The sequence below is a fragment of the Vicugna pacos genome, chromosome 23 (assembly GCF_048564905.1).
Source record: "Vicugna pacos chromosome 23, VicPac4, whole genome shotgun sequence".
NCBI lineage: Eukaryota > Metazoa > Chordata > Mammalia > Artiodactyla > Camelidae > Vicugna > Vicugna pacos.
In genome coordinates, this window is record NC_133009.1 from 37,876,381 (window position 1) to 37,902,644 (window position 26,264).

Sequence of the window (26,264 nt, forward strand, 5' to 3'; positions counted from 1 at the left end):
AATTGTGTACTGAAAATGCATGAATTTTATGGTATGTAAATGATACCTCAATAAAGCTATTAAGAAGGTGGTGAGAGAGAAGCCCCAGACTTGAAAAAGAGAAGTGAAAAGCATATAACCCAGAAAAGATTTCTAGCCACAATATATAAAGATTTATTACAAATCAAAGAAAAAAGATTAACAATAGAACTGGAAATAGATGAGGAGGAGGAACAGGAGGCAACCCCAGTGGCCGCCAAACATATGAAAAGAAGCTCAACCTTACTGACGGTGGATGAAACGCAAGCTAAAGTCACAGTGCTCTGCAGTCTCACGTCCATCTGGTTGTCAAAAAAAATCTGGCAATACCAAGTGTCGGCAAGGATGTGATAAAGGTACCCCAACGCCACAGCCACCAGCTTCACTCCTGGGCAAACTCCTGGGGAAAGACAACGTGTGTGGTAAGATGTGTAGGAGGGTTTCTGGGGCAGCAGATCTGTGCCGTAGCAGCAAACCTGGGACCGCAGAACTAGTAAGCTGTAGTGCAGTGGTATAATGGGGTATCACACAGCCATGAAAATGAACAAGCTGGAGCTACGTGCATCAACAAGGATGAGCCTTTCAAAATCTAGCTGAGCCAGAGGAGGACAACTGTAGAGGAATGCGTGTGGTGCGATCCCACGCGTGCAGCTGCCACGTGCGGGGCACACGCAGCGCGTGGTGCAGCAAAAAGAGACAGGCAGCATGGGGCGGTTTAACGCCAAGCTCAGAGTGGCATTGCCCTTGAGGGGAGAGGAGAACCTCGGTGGTGGGAGGTCTTAAACTATATTCTCTCACTGCTTTATTTCTTACACTGTTCAGTGTTTATAGGCGCGATGGTTAAACTTTAAGTGTCAACTTGATGCGCTGCCCAATATTTGGCCAAACTTGTTCCAGGTATTTCTGCGAGGGTGCTTTTGAGTAAGGGCTAGCATTTAAAGTAGTGGACTGAGTACATCAAATTGCCCTCCCAGATGTGGGTGGGCCTTGTCCAATCAGTCAAAGACCCAACTAGAACAAGGAGGCTGACCCTCCCCCAAATAAGAGAGCATCTCTTCTGCCTGGCTGCCTTCAAGCTGAGACGTCGGCTCCTTCCTGCATCCGCAGCCGGCCAGCTCCCCCTGCAGGTCCTGGGACTCCAGCCCCTCCAGCTGCCCGAGCCAGCCCCTTGTAAGTGACTGAGTGAGTGAGTGAATGAATGAATATCTGATTGGTTCTGTTTCTCCAGTGAACCCTGAGTAATGCAAGAGGTATGTTTGCTATATTATTTTCCATACCTTTTGTATGTCTAAAATATTTCATAATAAACTTTTAAATAAATCAGTGATGAATGAGTGTTGATGGTCACACGAGATTTAGCTTCTAAGAGGCCAAGGATCACCTTTGGCTGGAGCGGGTTCAGCACTGTGTCCAGAGGGTGGTGGGTGTCGGGGAGATGAGCCACGAGGCCAAGGAGAGCTCCGGGTCTGTTGCTGGAATGGGCGCAGAGTAGAAGGGGGTTAAAATGAGTGACTTCACTTCTCCTGGGGGCTTCCACGCTGATGCTGCTGAAATGATCAGAGTCCTGGTGCTCCTCTGGTCCCTGGGACGATTCCAGCAAAGATTCTGGAAGACTTAAATTGCACCCCTAGGGTGTACAAAACGATGTTTAAAATGCCTGAGTGCCAAGGCAAATGCTCCAGACGTCAGCTTTCTTGGCTTGGTTTTCCAAGGAGCATAACACCAACCTCTCTCATGGAAAAGAAGATACTAAAGCCACACTATCACGTTAGCCTCCGGTCCACCAGGTACATCGGCCCATGAGAAATTAAGCTGGAAGTTCATTTTCTCCTTTTTTTTTAAGTCGTGTGGTTGAACTTGGCTAGTGGAGTGCTGCTAATGGCCTCCCGATTTGGGTTCTCGAGGAACAGCAGAGAGTGACCAAGCCTCGGGGGCTGGGAGGACAAGCCACTAGCCTGTCTCACTCCTCCCAGAAACTCAGTCTGAGTTTTATTCTAATTTCTTCTCGGTCTCATCAAAGGAGCCCCAGCTGGGGAGTTTCTGAGCTGGGCTGTTCCTTCCCACCCCTCCCAGACAGACTGCAAGGTTTTTCCAGCACCCGCTTCTCCCTGGGGCTCGGCCCGGCTGCTGCAGGGAGAAGGCCAGCAGCAGGGGTCAGCGGCGTCTCATCTGGCTGAGCCGCCGCCACCTGGGCAGTGGGTCCTGGCTGGTCCAGGGCTGATGGGGAGCTGGAGCTCACTTCCTGTAGGGCCCGGCATCTGAGCATCGCAGGCTGAAGACTCCTTCCCTGCGCGGGGAGCGGGGCTACCTTCCTTCAAAGGCTGACGGGGGTGTGACCAGACATCAGTGAGGCCCGCCCACTGCCTGGCTTTCTGCCGGGAGGTTTGGACATGTATCAGCACGTGTGATGCCGCGTGCGGGTTGGATGTCAGGACGTGGGTCTTGGATTTGCCCTGCTGAGCTTCTCTCAGAGACCTGGGGCTCCTGTCTGGGTAGTCCCGGGCTCTCGTGAGGGCTGGCCGCTCTCCCACACTCGTGCAGGCTGCCCTGAGGCCTGCCCGGTCCACGCGCCACGCACGCTCAGCTTGGCTCAGAATTCTCCGTGCCAGCCACCTCCAGAGTGCACGTCTCCGCGGCCCAAGCCCCAAGAGCAAGTTTGGCTCTTGTTCTTCAGCCTCGGCCCCCCTGCCTGCCTTCTCCCAGCTCTGGTCCCCGCTGACCCCTCTGGTCCCAGTTGCGGCTCCCCTCCTCTGCCTCCCAGATCACTAGATGGTCCCATGTTAGACGTCTGCCCCTCCCCTGTCCCCAGGCCCCCCGACTCCGGTGGTGGGGCAAAGCACCAACGAGCCTGTGGGACAGCTGTGCAGATGGAAGCGGCCCTGGGCTGGAAGAGGGGCCAGTCTGTGCCGAGACTCTGGGCCTCCGTGTGCTGCAGTGACGGGCAGACGCCCTGCCTTCCCATCTGCCTGCGCCCCCGGCCTGCTTTCCCAGGAGCAGAGTTACAGCAGCTGATCTGGGCAACAGGTGTGGGCTGGTGGTACAGCGGGCCCGGGGCACATCTGTACCGCGGGAGAGGCTGCAGCACCCGCCGGGCATCCACACGCCCACCCCATCCCCGGTCAGTGGAGGGGTGCGCCGCCCAGGGGCCGGGGTCCAGAGAGAGGCGGGGAACCTGGGACCGGCATTCACAGAGCACTTTCCTCCTGGGCCCATGATGCTGGAAGTCAGCCTCGCTGGCCCCTACAGCTCGGGGATCGGGGACCGGGGGCCCTAGTGCCCTTCTCCCCTCCCGGCGGGCTCAGCTCTGCCCCTGCAGCCTGGGACTCTGAGCCCTGCTCTCAGGGGCTCTCCTAGAAAACTGGGAGGGACGTACCTGAAAGAGCGGCTCTCGATACCTGCAGGTGAGTTCCTGCCACGTTACTGCCTCCAGCTACAGTCGACGAAAGGGAAGGGGGAGCGTCTGGAGTCCTGGTCCGAGCACCGGGCCCAGTGCTTCACCTACGTCAGATCCTCCCAGAAAGCCTGCCAGGAGCATCCTTCTCGCAGGGGAGGGACCAAGGTTCCGGTCACACAGGATGCAGTGAATCTGAGACTCGATTATAGCCCTGCCTCCAAAGCTTGTCCCCTGTCCACTGGGTGCGCAGCCTCAAACCCCCCATTCCCTGGCAAACCCCACGCCGGGGGCCCATCCTTCCTCCTTGTGGAGGGAACCCCCGCCTCCCCCACCTCGTCCACCTCTGCTGACCGCAGCCAAAGTCACCTCTCCGACCTCACCACCAGGCTCACTGGGCAGCACCACCCACCACCCCGGCCAGCCCCAGAGTGGACACTGTGGTCTCAAAACCCTCGGGGAGCCAGGCCCAGCTCCCACCTCCCAGCCCCAGCCCCCACGCCCAGCGCCCCCTCCCGCATCCAGCCTGCCCCCTGAAGCCTGCACCCCCCCAAACTCGTTCTTCCCCTCCTCCACCTTCTCCGCCTCAGTGCCCCCATGTCCTCTTCTTCCCTCTCCAGACGCTGCTCTTCCAATTGTTTTAAGAACATTTGCTGACATGAGAAAGTGCACACAGACTGCGTTAGGAGCGTCTTACCGCTTCACTCATCACCGTACAAGGGGAACGTGAGGTGTTCTCCCCGTGAGAGCGGCCACAGCACAACTCACATGTGCGGGAAGTTAGCAGCTCCCTCGGCGGCTCCCCAGAAGGGACCCTGCTATCAGTCTGGAGACCTCCCAGACTTCCGGAAAAATGTGTTTTCATACAGGTCTCACACACACAGAAGCAGCGTGAGGAATCTTCAGATGTAAATGGGATCACAGTGTACAAAGTGTTCTGCAACATTTATTTCTCCTAACATTCAACATGCAGCCTCTGTGCCTGTGTTGCACACAGACACAGCTTGCATGTGAGTGGTTCTGGGTGGAAAAACACTATTCCTCACCGGAGCCCCGACGGCCTAGCCTGGGCTCTGCTCCCCGTCCCACGGGCAAAACTGGCTGCACAACTTCGGCGTGAAATGAAAATGTGGCATCCGTTGTTTAAAAAAATGATTAAGAATTTGCAGATGACCACAGCCAAGCACGAAACCAAGCAGGGGACCCTCCTCCACACAAGGGACCCTTCTCCAAGCAGGGGACCCTCCTTCATGCAGGGGACCCTCCTCCACACAGGGGACCCTTCTCCATGGAGGATCCCGCATGGCCACACAAGTCACCTGCCCATGGACGCTACAGAGGCCGGCCGACTCCTGGGTGCTCTGTTCTGATGATGGACGTCCCTGCCTCGGCCTCCATGTTGGACCTGATCCCTGACTCTGCACCCAGCCTCCCCCAGCTGCATTCTCTGCTCCACGGCCAGAGTCCTGGGCATTCTCACGCCACACAAGCAAACTCCCAGGTCCCAGCACGTGACCCTCTGGGACCCTCACAAACAGTAGGAGGGCTGGACAATGACGCCCCCGTGCCTCGGGTGGAAAGTCTCGTGGGAGACAGAACAGCACTGAGCTACTGACCGAGAGGCCGGGTTCTGGTCCAGCCCTGCCGCTGGGTTCGCTGTGTGTCCTTCCTGACTGTCGAGCTGCTTAACATCTTGGCACCTCCGTTTCGGCATCTGTTCAAGGAGAGGTGGGATTACGCGGTCTTCAAGACCACACCCAGCTCTGAAAGCCTGTATTTTAGCGACTCTCGGCGACCGCAAAGGTAACAACTAACCGTGTGCCATCTGCCACTGACAGCCTCAGTGCGTGCTCCCTGTAGGCCTCCGAGGAGGCCCTGCGAGGCCCACATCCCAGAGAGCAAGCTGAGAGCGAACGAACGAGGAAGCGTGGGGTGAGGGGCATGCTCCAGGGCCAGAGTCCCCGTTTCCTCTGCGCGTCCGGGCACAGGCTCGGGGGCCTGACTGCCCGGGTGCAAATCCTGGCTGTAGCCCCTGGCAAGCCCTTGAGTTTGACTTCTTCGCCGTAAAACGGGGGTAAAAATGATGCCTCTTCCCAGGGTGACGGCATGTGAAGTGCTCAGAGCAGCCGTCGGCGCGCAGCCAGCGCTCTGACGGCCTGGACCATTATCATCGTCTCAGGATGGATGCCGCCAGAGAGGAGCTTCTCTCCCTGCCAACCCACCTCTACCCTCTGGCCCCTTAAAGCAGCACCTCTCTTGAAAAGCTATCTTTGGAAAAACGCTGAGGCTGACTTTCAGCTCACCTCCTGGTAGCAGAGAAAGGGAGGCAGAGCATCTTGCCGAGAGGTGGCGGCACTCACTGGCTCCCGTGGGACACCCACCGCTGAGCCGGCGGTCCCCGCAGACTGCTCCTGCTGGGCCTGTGACCTCAGACAACCCGCACCGGGGCGGCCAGGGAGGGGGACACGCCTACCCCCACCCCCCACGGCCCTGAAGCCTCTTCCCGGAAGATGGATCAGGCCGTAAAGGACAGGGTTACCAGCGGACAGTCAGAGTCCCGTTGCTCAGAAGTGAGTTTTCGCGCTGGAGCGAGTGGGGAGGGGCGGGGCGTGCGGGCTGCGCTGTCTGTTTGATAATCAGACATCTGCTGATACTTGCTCAGCACTGCGTGAGCCGCCTCCCCTTCTGTGCTCCCACTGAGCGCCCACCCGGGCCTCAGTAGGTGGAGGTGTCCCCTGTGTGTCCCCCCCAGACTGATGAGCACGCAGGGGTGAGGCGCCTCGGCAGAGGCTGAGCCAAGGTGTGGACTCAGATCCTCTGACAGCCAGTGTTTTTCCACCGTGCTTCCGAGGAGCAAGCCAGAGGCTCCCCCTGACGGCGTTTGTTAAACGCTCGGGAAAATGAAGGGAGGCACTGAGTCCCAGCCCGGCCTGGCAGACCGCGGGGCACGCCTGAACCAGAGAGGAAGGTGCAGACAGGACTTCGTGGGCCACAAGGACTGTCCCAGCCCCCGGGTCCCAAACGTGAAACAAACGAGCAGAGGGCCCCAGACCCCAGGGTTGCAGGACAAGACTTTAGGCCAGGCCAGGCCAGGCCAGGGGCTGGGGCAGCCGGAGCGCCCGCCTCAAATGTCAGGGTCTGAGACTGCGGGGTGAACACAGGCTCCTAGGCTGACTTTTTAAAACCCATTTGTCACATTGACACTAATCCTCTTGTGAACAGTCTCCTGCCCTGAAGCCCTAAGCTGGGGCTGCAGGAGAGGAGGGGGGAGCTGGCTGGTTTTAAGGAGTCTCAGTGAGGCCAGCAGGGCCTGGAGGCGCCTTCTCAGCGGAGAGGTGTGGAAGGCTCCCAGCCTGAGTCTCACTCCCTCCCTGCTGCCAGCCACTTCACCCCTACCCTCCGGCCCCTCTCCTCTCCCCCCTCTTCCCTCCCCACCCTCCTCTCCCCACTCCGGATCCCCCCACCCTCCTCTCCCCTCCGGCCCCCACCCTCCTCTCCCCACTCTGGTCCCCCTGACTCTCCTCTCCCCACTCCGGACCCCCCACCCTCCTCTCCCTGCAGCCGGGCCCTTGCCTCCACTTATTGATTTTCATATTTAAGGAAAATCCATTTACTTGATTCAGAGCAACTGAGTCATCACTGTGTTCAGAGGAAAACCACTCACAAAGCAGGCACTTGGCAGAGGCCACTTCTGGGCTGGGCAGGACCGCTTCCCACCTGGGTGGTGCTCCGTCCATGACCATGCTCACTCTGGCCCCTCCCCTCTGCCGCCCCGTCCTCCCACCTCCTCTCTCAAGAGCCATCACCATGACCACACCTGGTCTGTTTATTCCCCGCCCCCAGCCTGTCCGCACGCACGCTAGCACGTTTATCCAGACACACTTCACTGATGGAGGTCTGTGACTGGGATGTTTGGAGCAGGGTCAGGGGTCATTATGGTATGACCATAAGTGGGGGGAGGGCAATACTGATCGTCTGCCCTGATGGAGAGACTTAACCCTCAAGAAATCCTGGCTTTGATCTTCTTCCACATTCAGCACCCAAGGGACAGCATCTTCTCAACATGACCGGCATGGCTGGGGGCCCCGTGTCCAGCCTCACCACTGCCCAGAGAGCAGTTCAGCCTCCAACGCTGGTTTGCAAGCCTGTTTCATAATCCTTGGTCCCTGGGCCTAGGAAGGCCAAGGAGCCAGGCTGGCCCACCCAGGGAGCCTTCAAGAAAGGACAGTGCTTCTTCTTAAAGGACCGAGCTCCTCTTTGCAGGCTGAGAGGGCTGTGAGAAGCAAGAGAGATTCCAGTTAGCACGTGGCTGAATGCCAAATGGGATGCAGGGCTGTCGGACCCAGACATCAAAACAAGCAAGGTTTACTGAGTAGTGCCCGCACTGTTCTGAGTGTGTCACATCCTCCCAGCAACCTTATGAGACGGCAGCTACTATCGCCGCATTTTATAGATGACGAGGCTGCGGTGGCCAGAGGCTGAAGAATCTGCTCAAGTCCTCACGGCTGGTGAGCAGCAGATTCAGGGCGGGAACCAGGCAATCTGCCCCAAAGCCCACACTCTGAGCCACTACGCACCCAGGCCAAGGGACTCGCCTCACGTGGCCCTCTGAGACAGCCCCCCCCACCAAAAAAAGGGCAATGAATTCTTTTCACGGGCAAAAACCATCTAAAGTCCTTTTCTCTGATCAGTTTCACTGCTAGTCCACAGTCTAGTGTTCTGTATCGTCCCCAGACGTCCACAGCCACTGTGACCTGCAGGACTGGACGGGGGTGGGGGGGACTCAGGGCTCTTCTGACCCTCATGCCCCTGGCTGATGTTGCCAGTGAAGAATTCTCAGGCCTTCCAGGGAGCCGGCCCCCGGGAAATAAATCAACCCTCCTGTTTGCTGGCTGGAGCTGGCGGAGTCTCGGGTCCCCATCTGCTGGGTCCTCCGTCGCACTGCTGTCTTTCTACTCGAGCCCCAAGCCTGCTCCAGCAGCACAGGCCACCTGACCCCCGCTGCCCTCCCTGGGCAGAGCCTGAAGGCCCAGATCGGAGGCAGGGGCGGTAGAGGCCGTGCCCTGTAGAGGCTGCACCAGGTTCTGGCTGAGGACCTCCTTCCAGCCACTGCCTCCACTCTGGTCCTTTCCTCTCCCTTCTTCGCCCCTCCTCCGGGTCCCAGGCCCTGGAGGGAGGAGGGGGCGGGGTCTAGAGGCGGGAAGAAGTCCCGTGCGTTTTACTGAGCACCTACTATTTGCCCGGCCCTTCCGGGGTCCCCTTCTCCTCTGCACCCGTGCCTCAGCTGAGACACCCGAACAGAAAGGAAGGAAGGGGGCGCAGACAGAAGCGGGTGGGGCAGGTGGCCGACTGCCCGTCCCCTTTCCGAAGAGCTGGGCGTGTGTGGGGCCGGGGGCGGCCGGGCCTGGAAGTGGCGGTGGCGGGTCCCCTGGCCAAGGAAAGGCCCAATTGTGCGAAGGCTTCCTGCCCGCCACCCAGCTCCGCCTTCCTGCGGCCGCGGAGGCGGGACGAAGGCGAAGGCAGGAAAGGGTTATGGGAATAGCTTTCCAATGACAAAGTCTGGAAGGGACGGCGCCTCCGCCCCTCTGCGGGTTAAACTGGCACAGCGCGGGGGGCGGGGGCAGGGCGCTCGGCGGCGCAGCCTCCGCCCCGGCCCGGGAGGCGGCCGGCGTGTGCCTGGGGCAGCGGGTCACCAGGCTCCGCCCCGCCGCCCGGCCGGCCGGGGACGCACTTTGTTCGGGATGCCGCCTCCCTCCGCGTCGTGGGGCCCGGGCAGGCGGCGGCCCTAGCGCCAGGCGGCGGCCGCAGCGCGGACGCCGGGCCCCCGCCAGGGCCGGCCGGCGCGGAGCCCGAGAACTTTCTCCCCGCGGGAGGGCCCGGCCGGCGCGGCGCGGGATGCGCAGCTGGGAGCGGCGGCGGCGCGCACCGCAGGCTCCGGGGCGCAGGCGCGCGGGTGAGTGGCCCGGGCGGGCGCGGGGCCCCGGCGGGCGCGGGGCGGGTTCGAGCCTGACGCTTCCCACTCGGCGAGGCCGGGCCGGCAGGTCCTGCGCGGCCGGGACGGAGCCCGGGGGAGGTGAGCTTGTGCCCGCGGGAGGCGGCGCAGCGGTCACCACCCGGCCGCTAACGGCTTCCCGGGGGGCGGGCTGTGTGTGTGTGTGTGTCTGTCTGTCTGTCTGTCTGTCTGTCTGCACGTCTCTGCGGGGCTGCGCGTCGTCTGGTGCAGGAGCTGACTCGCTAGGGGCCTCGCTAGGGGCCTCCCAACTCCAACCTTTCTGAACCTTCCCGTGCAGTTTAAAGTGTGTTGAGCTCCTGTGATCAGAGACACCGAGGGCTACACACCCTGCCCACATCTTCTCCTCCCATCCCAGCGGAGGGAGCTGAACAGCTGGGCAGGTGAACTTGCCCTGGCGTTCTGGAAAACGCTCACAAGCCCTGGGATGTGCTCAGAAGCGCTGTCTCGCAGTTCCCTGTCCCTGGGGGCTGTCCTCTTGGCGCTCCGAAGACAGCTTCCTGGAGGAGCCGCGAGGGAGGGGCGGGGAGAGGTTGGTGGACTCCACAGCTCACCTGAGGGCCCCCAGTGCTTGGGCGTTCCGTCTGTGCTCAGGGCCAAAGGAAACTGGTCAGAGGATAAAGGACCGGCCAAGTCCGCAGGGGACAGAGAGGGAGGCAAGAACGGGGAGGTGTGAGGGTGGGCACTGGGGGCGGTGTGCAGGGTGATATTCACCCAGCAGAGAGGGTTCCTTGTCTGGGAGCCCAGCATAGGAAAATCAGCTGGCGAGTCAATGGGACTTTGTTAGGACAGCCCAGGGCGCAGCTGGCGCCAGCTTATGGGAGGCTCGGCTCCCCCTCCATAACGTGCTGTTTATCTGGCTTCCTGTCTCAGTGGCTGGGACACCGCTGGCTGGTTCACGTTCAGTGCTGAAAAGCCTGCGGCCTTGTTCAGGCTGCAGAGGCAGAGGCTTTGCGTCTTGTGAGGCTCTTGTTCTCCGAAGTGGCGTCCCCTGCAACGTGCGTATGATGGGGCGGCAGGACGCCACACAAAGAACCCTCCCTGAGCAGGCGGGGCTGCACTGCGGGGACCTGGGCTCCCTTCAGGCCAGGGACACTTGTGACTCCAGCCTACTCGTTAATTTGTTTTTAATCCTACTTTGAATTTTGGTTTGTGTGCCTTTGGGATGAAACTGGGAGATGAGACAGCATCCCAGTGACTGGACTTCCTCCCCCAGTCGAGCTCTGTCGTGGTCCGTGCTCTCCCTGGTGGTTCCTGGGGGAAGTTTTTGATGGGCCTCTGGTCCTGAGTCAGCCTGTGCTGCTCACTCCCTGGACGGTCAGAGAGCCGGTGATTCCTCACTCCTGCGCAGTCGGGGGCGGGGGACTGGTGCAGCTGGAGCAAGGAGTGCACAAGGCCTTTGTGACCTGTGCCCCAGCCTCTAGGGTCTCTTTCCTGAGCTTTCCAGGTGGAACTCCAGAAATGTGTCTGAACCCTCGGGGCTGGGGTACAGGTCCCGCCCGCCCTCTGCTTTGTGTTTCCACCCCCTTGTGAACGCCTTCCTGCAAGACACCCAGCGCTTAGCAGGCATTTCATAAATGTTTGCCAAATTCATGCAACTGGAAAAATTTAGGTACCACCCAGAGGCCTCTTACCCAACTCTGGTGCCCATTAATTCTTTGGGAATTGTTTGATTTGCCTTCACCCCCTTTTTTCCACCTCAAATCCTGATGCATTATGAGGCTGATCGACCCAAAGCACATGGGCCTTTTCTGGGATCTCCGTGGGGAGGACTGGCCTGTGCAAACTGAAAACAGGACTGCTGGTTTTCCTTCCCTTCCCAAACTGGGCCCCTCCCGAGGCCACTGGTATCCGCTGAGCTTGAGCCCAGTGGAAAACCATCGCCTGGAGCAGGAAAGTCTCTTGTCCGTCTTTTAAAATTTGTCTCGTTTCATCTTTCCATTTTCCATCAGTGTCACTTTCCTCTTCTTTGAAAGTTCTTTCGAGTTCTTCAAGGGCTTGGCCTTTAGAAAAACTAGAATGTCTGAGTCAGAAGGCTCTCTTCCCCTCCCAGCCCCGCCCTGCCCTCCCCTCAACAGACAAGGGTCAGGGCCCACAGGAGGGGCGAGGGGCTCTGGGTGCACAGCTGGGGCGCTGCAGGAGCCAGCCTGGCACAGGGCTCCTGGCCCTTCAGCAGATCCCCTTCTGCGATGGAAGTCCTCTCTCCCTGGTATTTCCATCCACGGATCTCAGCAGGTGTCACGTAGCTGTTGGCAAGAGAGAGGAACAGATACGAGGTAAGGAGAGCTTCTCTGTGATGCAGCCAGCCACCAGGTCTGCGTCTCGGGACCACGGAGAACGGAGAAGTGTGGTAAACACTTCATCTTTCTGGTCCAAGTCATAACAATCCTTAGAAACACTTTTAGTTCCTTCTTCAACTTAAAAAAAAGAACACAAAACACCGCAGCAACTTTTCAAGTGGAAACCCCCCCCCCGCCCGTAAACACTTTCCTGGGCCTGGCCCGTCCCCTCCCCTCCTAGGAAGGCTGACTCAGGCCCGATTTCCTCCAAGGGGCCTGGGGCTGTGCTTCCCAGCTTCCTGTGACTCTTGGGACGTGAAGGGAGGCAGGATGGCCCTGACCCCGGTCACTCTGACCTGCTGGGGGTGGGGGTGGTCCCACTCCCCGTGTGGTCGGCACCCCACCCGCCCCACCAGATCTGTTTGCTCTGCTTGGTTTTAGTAGGAGCTGTGTGGATAGGCGTGAAAAATTAAAGGTGCTGGTGCACATGCCAACGCCAAGGACGGTTAACAAGGAGATGCTTCCCCTTCTAGGGGCCCTGAGACCGTTCTGATGGCCGGTCCTCGGGTGCCCCGAACGCTCCCCCGCGTGGGCTGGTTCTCCTCCTCTTTGGCGTTGCTCGCTGCTGGTTTACGGAAACACAGCTGATCTGCGTGTGGCTCTTGTGTGCCTGAGACATTTGCTTGTTAGCTCCTGGGGCTTTTCAGTGTGTGGACTCTGGGGGATTTTCCGTCTGCAGAGTCATGTCAGCTGTGAGTAGAGAGTCTGACTTCTTTCCCAACGCGGATGCCTCTTCTTTCTTTTCCTTCCCTGACTGCTCTGGCCCGAGCCTCCAGTCCAGTGTGGAGTGGCCGGGGCGGGAGCTGGCAGCCCACCTGGCTTCTGGTCTTAGAGGCCAAGCTTTCAGCCCTTCGCCTCTGCGTTTGGCGAAGGCCGAGGGTTGCTCCTAGACGTGCTCTGCCGTGTGGACGCGGAGGGCCTTGGGTTTTGCCGGGAGCCTTGTCTCTGCCAGCTGAGGGCGCCGTGTGTCGTGGTGCGCTGCGCTGCCTGGTTTCCTTGTGCTGAAGTGCCCTTGGCTTCCTGGGCAGAGTCCCTCCCTCTGAAAGCTTGTCTTTAAAATACGCACAGTTTCATTTCTTTTATTTAAAAAAGTGCAGAAAATGTGTAAAGTGCTAAAACATTCTGTAGTTGGGCGGTTGATGCACATGTATTGTATTTTTCTTTAAGGTCACTGCACTTTAAACATTAAAAAGGTTATTGTGGTAAAATTGGCCGCTTAAGTCCCTTCACGTGCACAGCTCGGTGGCACGGAGTGTGCCCGCAGGGCTGTGTCACCGCGTCGCCGTCCTGCTCCAGAACCTCGTCATCCTCCCAGACTGAACTCTGTCCTGTTACACAGTCGCTCTCCGCCCCCTCCCCTGCCCCCCAGCCTCTGGAACCACCACCCACCTTCAGTCTCTGTGAGCTTGTGAAACCTCTGCAGTAACTAGAAAAGCCAGGACTCTGAGGCTTTGAAGGGTTGAAGGACCTCAACCCGCACTGAAGGGAGGCATCTTAGAAGGATTTGACTCAGATCTTCTTGGCTTACAAACACTCCCTTGGCCACCGCCCCCACGTCAGAGATGTCTGACCAGCCCAGGGGTAGACGCGAGCTGACTGGGGGCTCGGAGGGCCCCGGCGGCCCCAGCGTGAGCTGCGTGCCTCCGGCTCCGTGGTTCAGTCTCGACGGCGCGCTGGGGTCCGCTGAGAGCTCCGGGAAGATGCCGGTTCAGGGGCTCAGCCCGAGAGTCAGCTTTGGTTGGCTGGGATGGCAGCTCCGGGCTCTGTTTTAAAAGCTCCCTCAGTGAGTCTGTAGCGCTGGGAGGGTCCCAACTACTCGGTGGACCCCTTGGCTGGCCACCACCTTCAGTGATGCAGTTCCCTCACCACTGAGTGACCCGCTTCCCGTCCCTCCTCTGACGTTAACTTGTAAGTAGAACGGATGCCAACTTCGTGGAATTAAACCTTCAGAGAAAGAGCCGTGACTGTCATGGTGCCCTGTTCCCTCTTCAGAGACAGCAGCCCCTCTGAAACGTGCCCTTGGGCCCCTCCGGTGCTGGGGGCCCCCGGCATCGGCCCGTGTTGGGATGCTCTCGTCCGTCAAGGCTACTCCTGTGTTAGTCTCGGGGTGTGACGGCCGCCCTTTGGTGAAGACAGCAGCGGGTGGTGGGCGTCACCAAGCGACAAAGCAGGAGGTCAGCAGTCCACCACGCGGAGCAGTGCCGCAGTCTGCGGTGACGGCCCTCCGCATCTAGAGACCACCCCGGGCGCCGCCCCGTTTCTTCCTCTGCCCTCAGCAGCCCCGTCTCCTCCAGGTCTTCCTCGCTGGATGTGTTCTCGCGTGTTTCCTGAGGAGACGGGTGAGACGTCGTAGGCAGAGTCTGGACCATGAAACGAGCCAGGTCTGGACTTAAGTTCAGATCTTGACTTTGCATGTAAAGTCCTTGGCCCACGACGAGTGTCCAGTAAATACTGTTGAAGTCACTGTCTCCCCCCGGCGTCAGCAGCGCCATCTGTGGGGCTTGGGGCAGCCAGCAGACCTCGCCGAGGCCCCGCTTCTGTCCCAGGAAGAGCTGAATGAAGGTGCCTCACTCATAACACATGCTCCCCCGCTTTCGTGACCCCCGCCTTCCTCCTTCCCCCGCCCCAGGGATCCCGGCCACCCGGCCGGCTTGGGAAGCCTGGTCGGAGAGCGGCTGGACCCTGCGGGACCGTGGAGCCTGACTGGCCCCTGGGGTGCTCAGGGTGAGAACCCCCGTCGCCCCCCGTTGTAGGGATCTCCCGCAGCACAAGCCGTGGTCCACCTCCGTCCGAACGCGTCGTGTGCAGCGTGGGAGGCGGCCCCTGGTCCCGAGCTCCCTGGCACAGACCCTCCGTGGGCAGATCGCCGTTACCAGCTGGGCACAGCAGCTCTCTCCAGCTCGTGGACCTCCTGCAGCAGGCGTCGAGGAGGGGCGTGGAGGAAGAAAGCAGGGGGAGTCCCACAGCATCTTTTGCTCTTTACTGTTCATGTCTCCTGGTGCTCTTTGGGTGTCCCCTCGCTTTTCACAGACTTCCAGCAGAGCGCAGACTAGGTCCCGCAGAGGACTGCCCACGCCGGTCACCGGTGCCTCTTTTCCCAGCTCATTGGTGCAGATAATTGAGTTGACTGGGCAGGAGTCTCTGGGAGCTGCTAAGATACCAACTGTCCTGTCTGCTCTCCTTTCAACAAAGGAGACAGCTGAGCCCGGGGGAGGAGCCCCAGCTGGGACCCAGCTCCGCCTGTCCCTTGTTGGGGGAGGTTCTGGGTCCCTGCCCCCCCCCCCAGCACCGCCACACCGCGCACGCCCTCCCCGCTCGGGGCAGGGCGGCGTCACAGGGGCTTCGCACGGCGTCAGCAGAGCCACCCCCTCTCTGGGGGGACGGTGGCAGCTGTGGGGTCGGGGCGACACCTGACTCCCCAGGGAGGGGAGAGGCGCTGCCACGGGAAGCTGCTTCCGACGTTGAACGTTTTCTCCCCGTGATGTTGTATTTTGAAAAACATCAAGTCGGTGGAGGAGGTCAGTGACGCGTGAATGTCTGGATTCACTGATGGGTAATGTTTTGCTGCGATACTGTCTCTCTCTCTCCACATAGATGTATGTACTAGAACTTTCCTGAGCCCTTTGAAAATAACCTGCTGACACGGTCACGCGTAACCCCTAAATGCTTCCCGTGCGTTTCCTAAGAGCAAGGGCCCACGGCCCACAGCCCCAGTCCCAGCTGGCGACGCTGAGTGTGACAGAACTAGTTAGCAAATGGGCCGCATTCAGACTCCCCAGTCGTTCCCCAAATACCCGCTAGGGAGCCGTGCTGTGGCTGAGCTGTAGTTTCCAACCCCAGAAAGGGGGGGTGGAGGTCGTGACCCCGTAAGTTGGGACGGGGTACCAGGATGAGCCGTCACTGCGGTTCCAGGCTGTGCGTCCTGGGACAACCAGAGACAGAGAAGATCTTACGCTCACAGAAAGCCTTCTCAGTGTCACTCACAGCCCTTGTGCCCTCCTTGCCTCGGGAGGCATGGGGACCTGCTCGGCTGTCCCTGCTTACAGATGAGCAGAGTGAGATCGGGGCCCTCCGAGGCTGGTATTACACGATGCTCACGTGGTTCAGACGCTGCAGGTGGCCTGTGCTGGTCATCTGGAAGCTGGCTCAGCGTGGCTGTGGCTGCCAGGCGGACTGCAATGGAGAATACAGTGTTGTGTGACTGAGGGGGGTCTCTGGGACCCTCGTCTTGTCAGGGGGTTCAAAGCGTCCCCAAACAGGAAACCCAGACTTGAGATCATAGGTGCAAAATAACCAATGAGAGGAATGAAAATCCAATGTTGTGGGAGGAAGTGGAGGCAAAGAGAGATTCTTGCTTTCAACTCTTTTGTCGGGAAATGATAGGTACTGTCTAAAGGTGACAAGGCAGGGAGTCGTGCAGTCAGCGCGTTATCTGGCGCTGTGGGCTAACCGCGCAGGAACTGGTAACCGTGGGCTCTTCAGGCAGCAGGAGGGGCTGGGAGAGGGGCCGGCAGAGGGGGCGTCATACGGTCTCTGGCCCGCGTGGTGGCGGCCCCCGTAGGCGTGGTGAGGCAGGCAGGTTTGAATTCAGATGTTTCGATGTGTGGACGCAGAGGGGGGACAGGGCAGAGGGCCGGGCGCGGCCTGCAGCACTGAGCCCAGCCCGAGCAGGCCAGCTGGGCTTCCCCTGACAGAGCCCCAGGACACAGCGCACCCCGGAGGGTGCAGTGCACCCCACACCACAAAGGAAGCGTTGATATTTTTGTCGTAAAAATTTTTAAAAACTTTCCAAAGTATTTGGACTTCGGCAGTTCGTTTCTTAATAATTTCATCTTGGCCATTTCTCGGTAATCCTGAATGCAGACAGACATTATTGCAAAGTGAGAAACAGTTTACCTGCCAGTTACTTTCAAATATAACCCACTTTATGAAAAGTAAAGGTAATTATCGATTCAGCTGATACGCAGCTCCGTTTGACAGACACGGTCCTCTTGGCCAGCTTCAGTTCTGTGCTTGTATTGTGTGTTTTGGAACCCAGAACATTTTCTTGCGGGCCTCAAAAGGGCGCCTGGGCCTTCTGTCTGGAAACTGGTGGGGCGGGTTGAGTGCAGAGGTAGCCCCGGGGGATGTACGGGCGGGGGTGGGACCCACACCGCTCAGGGCAGTCATGGCCTGAGCCTGGAGCGGAGCTGAGCCTGACGGGAGTCCCAGGTCCCAGATCCCACCTCCTGCCCCTCCTGAGGTCTGTACTGCGGAAGCGCCTCTGGTTTAGGGAACAGCCGTCATTGACGACTTCGCAGCCAACACCTCATTTTCTCCTTGTGGCAATGCTACCAGGTGGCAGGACAGACGTTCCCCTTTCTACAGCTGGTGAAATCGGGACTCAGAGAGGGTAGGTAACTTGCCCAAAGCCACACAGCTTCAGGGAATCAGGTGGGAACTCAGGCCTCTGGCTCCTGATCTTTGCCTCTCAAGGCCCCCCACAGCCTGGACGCACAGGAGCGCAGCCTCTTTAATGGCCCGTGGGCCTGAACGACAGGCGTCACATCGGTTACCCAAATGCAGAAATCACAGTGGGTTTTTGTGGCTAACTTTGCTGTGGCGTTTGTGTTGACAGTCCTTCAGATTTGCCTTTCAAGAAAAGCTACGTGAAGGTGCGCCCCCGACGCTACCACGGTTGCAGGCGTCACCCAGTCAGTCCGAGCGACACTGTGAACGTGTTACAGGTTGCGTTCTGGCTCTCTCCTCAGAGATGAAATTAAGTGCCTTTGGCCTGAATGCAGGCCTGTGTTAGTCTGGCAAAACACTGAGACTTGCTTCTTAGCTGTTCCGGGGTGAGTATGCCCCCGCGACAGTTTACACGTCTCCCGTGGAATCACCCTGACTCTGCTGTGCCCTAGCTCCCCACCCAGGGTCGTCGCCCAGACGCTCCTCTAAGGCCCCATCACACCTCTGAGTCATCGCCTCACTTCCTCTTGCTGGCTACAGACAGGAATCGGAGGCCACTAGGGAGGCCCAGAAAGTGACCACAGGGTTGGAGCGGCCGTGGGAAGAGGGTGGGAAGGGCCCCTGCTGAGCCCCACAGAGGCCGGGACACTCCCACCCACGTCCAGTTGCAGACAAAGGACTCCGTGTCGGGGATGCTGGCTTGGGGCTGGCGTGCCGACGTGTCTGGGAGCCGCCGCCCAGGGCACAGAAGTGCCCAGTGGGCCACGCTCGGCGGGATGTGGGGCTGGAAGTGGCCTCGCTGGGTCCTGGCCCAGAGGAGGGCTCAGGAAACGCTTGGTCTTGATTCCTCGAGGGAAGGGGTAGCTTGTCCATAAGCTGAGGGCCAGGCGGCCAGGGCGTCCACCCCCTCTCCTGCACATGGCGCTGAGTCTCCCCGCAGGTGAGAGCCCATCTGCTGCCCCCCAGCCACTCGCTGGCCCGGGGTCCCTGGGGCAGGAGATGTGGAGGAACGTGTGGACTTCAGAGTCAGCCCTGGCCCCTGCCACCCCTGGGCTTCCGTCTCGTCATCTGTGGGATGGAGACAGTCGTCCTGCCCCAGAGGGTGTCACGAGCTGCCTGGCGTGGAGCAGATGCTGGTCACCACCATCGTTCTCCATCCGGGCACCCCCCGGATCAGGCACCCTGCGGCTCGCTGCCCCTGGTCCTTGGAGGGTACATGCGGGCTGGGCCAGTGATGGAGACAGCGCAAACGCTCAGCTCCCCAGTCCTGCAGACCTCACTTCTGGGGGGTTCATCCCTGAAGGGGTGTTTGTGTGCCAGTCGGGGGTGCTTCCCTGCTAGGGGTCCGACGGACGAGGAGGCAGTGGTACGGGCTCTGAGACATACGAGCCCTCCGGGCCCCACTGGGCTCCAGGCTGCAGGCCTCTGGGGGCTGTTGGGCAAGGCCTGCCTGTCATCTGGCCATGCTGCGTTTCCAGGGCGTTGTGAGCTGCCCCGGCTTCTGGGGGAGGAGCCGCAGATGTGGCCCAGGCAAAGTCCACGGGCAGGCAGCAGGTTAGAAGTGCTGAGCTCGAGCCCCAGGAGCCGGGGTGCAGCTGGGGCCACCGCGCTTCCGTCTCCCTGGCAGTTGGGCACCAGGGAGGGCTCGGCCCGGAGGCCTTCGAGGCGAGGCGGGAGGCAGGCCTGATCTGTGAGCCGGGAGGAGCCGCGCTCGCTGGCCCATGGACGGGAGCTGGCTCCCTGTTTGCGTCCATCTGCCTCTCTGTAGAGAGACCTGGGCGGTTGCCTGGAGCAGCCGGAGATGGACACAGCCGAGCGAGCCTCCAGTCTAAGAGCAGCAGCAGGAGGCTGTCCCCGCCGTCCAGCACCCGCACGCCGGCCCCGCGCTGGCCTCCCCTGCAGCCCCGAGGGCGGGAATCCTTCCTGCCCTGCCGTGTTTTAATTGAGGTTTGAGTTACAGGGAAGTGCACAAACCCTAGGTGTCCAGTGTGATGTGCTTAACACATGAACGTGCCTTCCTAACCATTCCCCGATCAGACGCAGAACACTCCCCAGCCCAGAGTTTCCTCCCGTCCCCCCCACGCCTGTCAGCGCCCCCCCACCTCCATCTTTCTGACGTTCATCACCCGGATCCCTGGTGCCTGTTCCTGAATGTCGGACACGCGGGGTCGTTTGGTGGGTTCTGCTCTGTGTCCGCGTCCTCCGCTCCGGGTACCGTCTCTGAGACTCGTCCGTGTTGAAGGATGTAGTTCGTGCCTTTTAATTTCTGATGTTCGGATAAGCCAGTCGGTGCACCAGGCGGGGGCTCTTGCCCTGTCTCACTGCCCCAGGCCCGCCTCCCCGCACCAGGAGGGTCTCTGCGGGGATTTGGAGAGTGAAGCTAAGCTGGAATGCTCTGGGGTCGGCAGTGTCTCCTCACTGTGCCCAGACCACCTCCTGTTTCATGGCTCCCTGTGTGTGGACACGATGCCTTCATGGACTGGGAGCCACCTTTCCCTCCCAGAATAGAAAGTTCAGAGCACTGGACGCAGAAGTGTCGGCCCTGCAGGTGGGAACAGGGAGATGCGGGCGGGACTTTAGCCAGAGGCTCCAAGGGGTGTCTGACCAAGCGCCCGTAGCTCCAGGTGGGCTCTGGTCACTGGAGGGACCCCAGCACCTGTTCCAGACCTGGCACAGGTGGGCTTCCGAGAGCAGGTACTGAGTGGACTGGAGGACTGCAAGAGGGGAGCCGGGCAGCAGGTGGGCTGTCCAGGCGAGGGCAGGCCTGCAGGGAAGGCAGGGCAGAGTGGCTGGGAAGCCGTGGGAGGGACACGCAGAGAGGGGACTCAAGGAGGCGCACGGGCTTCCTGGAAGAGCCTGCTGCTCCTCAGTGTGGAGCCGGTGACATGTCTGGCCTCCCTTAGTCTCAGAGTCCTCAGCCGGCAAAGGGGTACCGCAGCACGTGTCCATCTGCCGGACCCACCGCGACAAAGCACTGCAAACGGGCAGCTTACAGCAGCAGAAACCGATCGTCTCGGTTCTGGGAGCTGGAAGTCCGAGCTCGCGGTGCCGGCAGGGCCGCGCCCCCTCTAGACCTGCAGGGGAGGGTCCTTCCTGCTTCTTCTGGCGCCTGGTGTTGCCGGCAGCCCTTGGCGGCTGGACACATCGCCCCAGTCTCTGCATCCATTGTCGCGAGGCTGTCGTCCCCCTGCGGTCCTCTCTCGTCCCCCCGTGGGCACCTGTGCCCGCATTTCCTCCTCTAATGACACCCAGCTCATAAGGCCAGCCCTACCCCAGGGTGACGTCACCTGAACTGAAGGCATCTGTCGCGAGCCCGTTTCCAAGCGAGGTCACAGCCTGCGATGGTTAGTGTTTCTTTTTCTGATGACACAGTTCAACCCCTAGCACACCACCTGCCTCGTGAGGTGGGACGAGACGGCACGCGAGGCCCTTTGTAACCGCCGTGAGCCGGGCCAGCGTCCGGGCGGTTCTGGCTGAAAGGCCTGCTTCGACTCCGCGTGTGCCCTTGTTCAGATGTGCCCCCTTTCTGAGGCTCTGTTTCCTCATCAGATTTGGTCTCTAGGTTCTTCTCCAGATCGAAATCCTGTAGCTCTTTGCCTCTGGGGTCCTGAGAGTTCAAGTCTGGGGACCTGAGGGAGGTGTGGGGTCACTGCCAGGTGCGGGGAGCTGGGGGCGGCCAGTGCCTCTCATCCTGCCCCTTGTTTGGGAGCCCAGCTTCCTTCCTCTGGCGGCCGGGACCCTGGCAAGTCCTGAGCACCTCTGTCTGCACCCCTGGGCTGAGGGCCCTCACCTCGTGAGGCCTGGAAGGAGGGAGGCCTGCTATAAATAACACTCCAATCAGAAGCCCCTCTCCCTGTGCAGGAAACACAGCAGCCGAGGGGCAGGAAAAAGGTGTTTCCGAAAGAGAGGCCAGAAGAGGAAGAGGCTCCTGGGGATCCAGGGGCCAGATGGGTCCCTGGTGCTGGAGGAAAGGCCCTGCAGAGCTGGCCGGGCGAGGGTCAGTGGGCGGCCTAGGGCCAGCTCAGGGGCTGGCGCGTGGCTCCGCCTGCGGTCTGCGTTCATGCAAACAGCCAGTGGAAAGGGCCCAGGAGGGGTTTGGACTGGGAGACGGGATTTCAGGCTGAGAGCGAGGAATGAAAGTGCCATGTTCACTCACCGTCACTCAGTCACTCATGGAACACCTGCCACAGCCTGGGACTGTGCTGGGCACGGGACAGGGGGTCCAGGGCTCGGCTATGAAGGATGGTCCAGTTGTAGTAAGTGCCACGGGGGGGGGGGCTCAGAGCGGTGGAGGACAGAGGAGGGAATCGTAGCCGCTGGGCGGGGGCCCGAGGGGAGGCCTCCTGGGAAGTGGGTCCCATCGGCTCCAGGTCTGAGTCAGGCAGAGTGGGTGTGAAGGGGGCTGGGCATTCCAGGCCGGGGTAAGGAGCCCCCAGACTCTTCCGCTCTGCTCTTCAGGCCCAGCCTTCGTCCGGGAGGGGTCCCAGGGTAGCCCTTGCCCCCTCCACAGACTCTGGGCCCCTCCCGGGGGTCCCCCTTCTGACCGGCCGAGAGCACTGTCCTCACTCTCCCGGGTGAAGACACGTTAGGGTCTCAAGTGCCATCTCCTCAAAGAGCCCGAGAAAATCATCAGTGCCCCCGAAAGACAGGCTTGACTCTGTCAGGGCCTCTGCAGGGGCAGACGTGGCAGTCCTGATGCGTGGGCTCTGGACGTGTGGGCTGCGGCTCAGGGGCCCCGTCAGGCCTTGGTTTCAGGACACTGACTCTCCACTGGGTGGCCCCTGGCATCAGCCCGGGGTTGTGGGGGGGACCGGGTCAGAAATCGCCCAGCCCTTCCCAGGATGCCCGCCTGAAGCCTCCTTGCTGGTGACCAGATGTTCAGGGACCCTTCTTGGTCTTCCCAGGTGGGCCCACCGAGGCCCACCTTGCCTGCACCACTTAGGCTGGAAGGAATGAGCACTGAAAGCCGGGAAACGGCTGGCTGGGCTGCAGTCCCTTTGCTGGAGTGACGCTGGGACCTGAGTGTCCAGTGTGGGTTTTGTTCCAGTCGGAGTGGACGGATGAAGAGGAACAGGGCACTGCGTCTTCACATCTGTACAGGTCTGGGGTTCGCAGAGGGAGGAGGAAAGGCCTCCTGGGGGCCGGGGAGGGGCTGTGAGGTGGGCGTAGAGCCCTGTGGGAGGGTGGGAGGGTGAGAAGGGTGGGGCAGCTGGGGGCCTAGCCACAGCCGCCTCCTAGTCAGAGGACGCTGTGCAGGCGCCATGTCCCTCAGTGCCCTCATCTGTAACGGGATCGTCTTAAACTAGCGTGTTGGCCTGGCAGAGGTCGGGGTGAGCTCACCCACGTAAGGCACCCAGCAGGGCGTGGGGCCCGGGGAAGGGGCAGGTCTTGGTCAGGCCCGGCCTCCGGGGCAGAGTTCCCTCTGTAACCCGGGCTGTTCAGTCTGTGCAGGCAGGCCTGCGGGAGGCGTCCATGAGCTGGCGAGGATGAAGTGGTGGTGGGAGCGGGTGCCGGGAAATCTTGCCTTCTACCCACCACCTCCCGCCTGGGGAAGTTCCTGGTCAATAGGAGAGACTGGCCGGGGGTAGGGGAGGCTGAGGCCCCAGGAGAGCCTGGAGCAGGGCTTCAGGGCAGGCGATGGGCAGAGGGGCGGGTGTGCCTGTTGGGGACTCTCTGGGGCAGGAGTGTGTGAGAGGGAGGCTCGGCCACCCGGGAGCTGTGGAAGGTCACCTCCCTCCTGGCTGGGTTCCTTTCATGCGCCCTCGGGAGCAGAGTGGTCTGTCTGCTCCCCTCCCCTGGGCGGGGCCCAGTGCCACCCCCCAGTAGGTGCTCAGTGAAGGCCGGCCACACAGAGCATCCCGGGAGCCCGAGGGAGGACGGCTCGCCCTTTGTCTTCAGGTCCCTGCATCCTCCCGTCGCCGCCACCAGAGGGCGCCGTCACCCAGCAGAAGCCAGCCCCACGCCCTGGTGGTGCGGGCAGCCGCGGGCAGCTCTGCGCCCTGGGGGCTGGGAGGCAGGCCCGGCGCCACCCCCTCCTCTCTGGGCTGGAGGAAAGTCTGGGGCAGCTCTGGAGCTGCTGTGGGGGGTCCCAGGCAGGGTGGGCCGGCACGGAGGTCCGGCAGCACAAGCCGGCAGCCTGACTCCCGGGCGGCTGTGTTGTCTCCGTTTTCTGGGCACTGTCAACACATCTCTTGCTCTTGATTGTGTTCCGTCCACCACTCCCCACCCTCCATCAAACAGCAACGTTTTGGCTTCATTTAGTCTTTATTTTCAGAGCGAAAAGCCCGTCAGGGATCCGGGGGACCCTGTGTGGAACAGGCTACGGTGCTCTTGGCTGCGGCAAAGGTCAGAGACTTTCTGGCCAGGCTCCTTCCGAATCTCCACCCTTTGGGGTTCTGAGGCCCTTCTGTCAGGGCCAGACCTCCCCCCACCATCAGCACAGCCCCTGCCCAGCCAGGACCCTTGCCCAGTGCAGAAGGGCCCAGCCCTGGCCGTCCTGGGCCAGCGCCCTGCAGGCAGGAGCCCGGTGACCCTGCGTCTGGGGTGGGTTTGGGTGCCCGAGGACGACACATCCAGAGTGAGGCGGGGGGGGGGCCGGGATGGGCACTGGGCCTGGGTCCTTGGCCCCATGGCAGTCCCTTAGGGGCAGGGACTCACGGAAAACCTGCCTCCCGGTCCCTCAGGGCCCAGGTCACTGTCCCATGGAGGGAACCGAGGTTTCCACAGGCTGGATCTGTTGCGTGGGTAGCTCTGCTGGTTCCCCTCCCCAAAGAGCCCTTTCCGGGGACAGAGGGTCTGCGGGTAGCTCCGGGGCCTGTGTCCTGAGCCCTGAGGCCAGGCGGTTGTTCCAGGACAGCCCCAGGGGCACACAGCGGAGAGCGGTCACCACCGCTGCAGGCTCCCCATCTGCTCCCAGGGTCATCTCCTCCAGCGGTCCTGAGCGGGGCATCCACTTGGAGACTGGCTCCAGGCTGGGGCACTCTGACCCCCGTGTATCTGCCTTGACCCGGGGAGCCTCTAGGGTGTGCGAGCTCCCAGGGGACAGGACCTGCGGGGAGGACAGGCTCTGCCCCGAGTCCGCCTCTTTGTTTTAAAGGGACAGTGTCAGCAGTCCCCTTCCTGCTGGGACAGTGGGACGTTGTCGATCAGCTGCCCTGCGTGTAGTGACTTTTCAGTGTTGTGGGAGCGGCCGTGTGTGAGTGGAAAGAGCGGTAGGTCCAGCCTCGGGGCTGACGGGGCATCAGGTGAACCGGCCGGCCCGGCACTCGGCAGCTACGCTGGCGCCGGGCGTGGGCAGGTGCAGGCCGGGGCTGAGTCTCGGTTCTGCTGCTTCCCAGCGGGGCAGCTAGCCTCCGTGCTTCGTCCCCTCGCTGTAAGTGAGTTTGTTGTGAGGGAGCTTAGCCTGCAGAGGGGCCAGCACGTGACCGGCCCTGCAGGGAGGTTGGCGGGACTGTCCGTCTTCCGCGTCTCCGGGTTTTCTTTCTGAGTCCCCCCACCCCCCGACATTGGGAACATCCAAGGACAGAGCTGTTTGCATCAGGCTGGCGGCTCCTCAGGGCCGGGCTGTGGCTCCCGCGTCAGCTTGGGATTTCCTGGAGGTGAGGGCTGTCTCCCCGCGGCCTTGGCCTCCGTGAACTTGGCAGCTGGGCTCGCCCATCAGACTGGGGCGCCTCTGAAGGCAGGGCTTCGATTCCTCCTGTGCCCTCAGACTGGGGGCGAGAGCATCAAGGTCGGAACAGAGGCTCCTGCGGGTGAAGAGCGTTTAAGTTAAGGTCATCCGTCAGCCCAGGAGGACAGGCAGCCGAGGCCGTGGGCTTGGTGGGCGCCGAGCGTGCTTCCCTGAGGCCGAGCCTGCCTCTGGACCTTGGTGCTGGGAACTTACTGGCAGAAGGCGTTTCCGCAGTGGGGGCGTCGGGGGTGCCGGGGCAGAGTTGGCCGGGGCTGGGGGAGGCCTGGGAGGCGTCGCGTTCCAGGCTCTGTGACTCAGCTCACATCGTGGCAGCCCCTCAGCAGCTGGCCGCATGGGAACGCAGTTGGTGGGCCTGGCCTGGGGGGCAGCGGTGGCCTCCCCTCGGGCACAGCCGCATCTCGGCAGGAAAGGATGAAGGGATCCTGGCAGGACTGACCTCTTCGTATACCTGCCTGTGACAGCCAGCCCCAAGCTTGCCTCTAGGTGAGGCTTACAAGCCTCACATGAAGCAGGTCATCCTGGGAATGTGCAGAAGCAGGTCCCGACACCTGTCTGAGCTGGGGGGTGGTTCCGGGCAGCGGCAATGGAGGTGAGCTGGCCTTGCTGGGGGCGGGCAGGGCCGGGTGGGGCAGGCCCCATCTCTGGTGTTTTGTGGGTGGGGGGACCAGCGAGTCTCCAGGAGGGAAGGTGGGCTCTGAAGTCACATCCCCCGGTCCACGTCCTGGGCCTGCTGTGCCTGATGGTGTGGAACACGTCATGGAATCTGTCTGAGCATCAGTTTCCTCTTCTGAGACGTGGGGGTGAGAACACCCCGGGAGGTGGGCGGGGCGGTCGATGAGGTCATGCACAGGCTTTATAACAGGTTTTGCCGGGATGGGTGGTTGGGAGTATTAAGGTGGCCTGGTCCCGGGGAGGGGAGTCCTAAGAGGACACGTGCGGGGAAGGGACGTCCTTGGGGGATGTGTGGAGAAGGACAGGCAGAGGGTGCAGATGTGCTTAGCAGGCCGCTGTGCTGGGTGCCGCTCCCATCTCTCTCCCCCGTGCATCTGCAGAAGCAGAACATACGTCCCCGGGAGCCCCCGGACACAAGGACGCCGCCCGGACAGCAGACTCCCTCCAGGGGTGGCCATGCCCTGGCTGGGAGAAGTGGGTGGGTCCGGGCTGGGGCAGGCGCACAGAGCAGCAGCCCCAAGGCGCTGGCTGGGGCTGTGGGACCCCAGGGCTCTGCTTCGGGTGGTGGGCACAGCGGGGTAAACCCCCAGAGCCCCCAGACCTGAGGCAAGGAGGAACCAGACCTGGAGTCGGATCCTGGGAGTGTGTGCTCCGGGCCGGGTGGGGCCGCGGGACCCTGTGCGTGACAGCCCGCTT

General features: G+C 61.2%; 1 protein-coding gene across 4 annotated transcripts in view; it reads left to right on the top strand.

The window, feature by feature from the left end:
* Positions 1 to 9,057: 9,057 nt before the first annotated feature.
* The window catches only part of NAV1 (neuron navigator 1), a 205,921-nt gene continuing 188,714 nt past the window's right edge, over positions 9,058 to 26,264 (top strand). For all 4 annotated transcript variants that reach the window (XM_072948830.1, XM_072948831.1, XM_072948832.1 and 1 more), the window contains exon 1: positions 9,058 to 9,362. The gene's annotated coding sequence lies outside the window, so the exon portion shown is untranslated. The remainder of the gene's footprint in view (positions 9,363 to 26,264) is intronic.